Below are 2,519 nucleotides of genomic sequence, written 5' to 3'. Positions count from 1 at the left end.
CCTGGTCTCCCTTATTCCTGGGGTGCATTGGCGGGGACAGTTTGTTATTTGTTAACTAAGCTTCCTGTGTGTTTCCATGCTATCCCTGCCCCACCTGGTGATTTAGCTGCAGGCAATCTTCTCCATTGTTAATATGGTAATTTCCCACCTTCCTGGGGGAGAGATCTTTGTGCTGCAGTTGGTAGAAAAGGGCTTCCCCAAGTCTGAATAAACGGCATTCGCTTGATCTCCTATCGAATGACCCTGGTCTCTGTCTCTTGTGTTCAATCTCCAGGCCCTTGCCCGGACTCGCATTCGGTACAGCTGCGCGCGAACTGTACCGAGGGTGTAACACCAAAACCGGGTGTTACAGTGGTGGTGATGCACGCTTTTAATCCCAGCATTCAGGAGGCAGAGGCATACAGATCTCTATGAGTTCAAGGGCAGGTTGGTCTACAGAGCAAGTTCCAGGACAGCTATGGCTGTTACGCAGAGTAACCCTGTCTCGAAAAACAAAACAAAACAAACCAACCAACCACCACCAACAAACCCCCAGAAACTTGCTGACTACATTAGTGACAATGCAGCTATGTCTTCAACTAAACACTTGTTTAAGGTGTCTCAGCTGTGTTTAGGATAGCTGAATTTTGATTTCTTTTGTTGTTTTTTTTTTGCCTGGATTTTAGTATTGCTATGCAAGAAATCCACGCAGACTAAAATTTAGGACAATGTTGTGTTTCACATGCTACTTCTCAAATTCCAACTAGATCTTTGATAGAATGGCCCCTTTGCAGATCTGTGAGATTAAATTCCTTTTGCAACCACCCTGTACACACTGGAGAGGCAGTTGGTGATTCAACACATCGTCAGGTTTTTGTATCAAAAGCAGCTGCAGAAACTTGAAGTATGATTCATATTGGTCAGGAGATGTCTCTTCTGAAATCTGGACTGTATTTCTAGAGAAATAGGCTAACTCTTCAGAATTTCTAATTCCCTTAAGCTCTGGGTCAATCCTCATGCCTACTTTAAGGCTAACATTTTCACCTCCCGAAACAAAAGCCCCTTTCCTCCTGTGGTTCCAAGTGCAGTGTATTCTGCTGTTTCATCAGAACAGCACGAAAGCAAATTCTCTTGGGCCCCTACATGTTGGATAAGTTGTGCCTGTGGGAATAGTCTTCAATTCCCCAAAGCCCTTGACCTTGAAATATCTCATTAACAAGATCGTGCAGATCTAGGATGGTGACTGCATTAAAATCAACCCAAACTACACACACTGCTTAGTCTCTGCCCTAACTGGACACTGTTAGGAGCATGGGGCATGAAGAGCGTCGACAGCTGTAACTCCTGCTCTTACCCGAGGAAGAGGCCCTTCCAGCGTGCTAATGGCAAAATGGCTGACTAAGAAAATCATAGAACACAGCTTCTGTCTTCAAAGGTACCAGAGCATTCCTCCCCGCTTCTATGGCAGGCATGGAGCCTTTCCAAGTGGCTCACATTTCCTGCTGGCGCCGGTAGTTTTTGTGATTCCTACCGAATCAGGATCAGGAAGATCTTTTAATTGACCACCACTATGCACCGATGTTCCGTTCTATAGATTGGCTATATGGAACATGTGTCATAAATAAAAATTAAAAATATCGTTGTGTAAATATGTGTATGTGCAAGGGTGACAATAACTTTCAAATTTCTTTTTCACAAGCTGGAAATTCCCCCACTTAAAGGAAACGGGAAGATGTTTCTTATTATTGTCAAGGGGCGGGAATGAAAAAGCCCTGCTCACATTTGTGAGAGACAAGATCCTGTCTGGAGCATATTTCATTCCACAGTCACCTTTTTTGAAGGTCTGTGGCTCTTTTGAGTCTTCTTAGGCTTCTCTTCCCACTTGTACTTGTTCCATGAGCCAATTCCTCTAATTGCTCGCCATCTCAGAGCACACGGAGAGCCTTTACACTTGCAGAATCTTTGCTCCGTGTTTGTCTTACATCAGCTCTGCTGCTCTTGTCCTAAGCATCACCTCAGATGGTGAGCTAGAGAATACTAACTTCCTCTGATACTAGTTATCTCTCTCTCTCCCTCCCTCCCTCCCTCCCTCCCTCCCTCCCTCCCTCCCTCCCTCTCTTTCCTTCTGGTTTAGTGCTAGAAGATGTTTAGCTAGGCACAAAGCTGCCCAGTAGAGACTATACTTGGCCAATATGGTTTATAAGTAGCCTTAAATCGAAGGCTGTGTTCTTTTTTGCCACCACTTCCTGTTCTGCTGGCTAGGAAAGGGGTGTGATTATTGGAGCCTAAACAGCTATTATGGATCATAAAGTAGAAGTCGCTTGTTCAGTAGATGAAGTCATAAGACAGGAGTTCCTGCCTATCAGATGTCTGCCATACTCACTCTGGACTGACTGCACGTGTGTGAGATGTAGGTATTTTATTTGGTTTGATTTATGTGCTTTTTCTTTTTTTTTCTCTTTTTTTTAAAAAAAATTATTTTATTGGTGTTTTAGCCTGTATGTATATCTGTGTGAGGGTGCTGGATCCTGGAGTTACAG

This window comes from Alexandromys fortis, unplaced genomic scaffold (genome assembly GCF_014885135.2).
Source record: "Alexandromys fortis isolate MF-2015 unplaced genomic scaffold, M_Fortis_MF-2015_v1.1 scaffold_24, whole genome shotgun sequence".
Taxonomy (NCBI): Eukaryota; Metazoa; Chordata; class Mammalia; order Rodentia; family Cricetidae; genus Alexandromys; species Alexandromys fortis.
Note: the sequence above shows the minus strand (reverse complement) of the source record.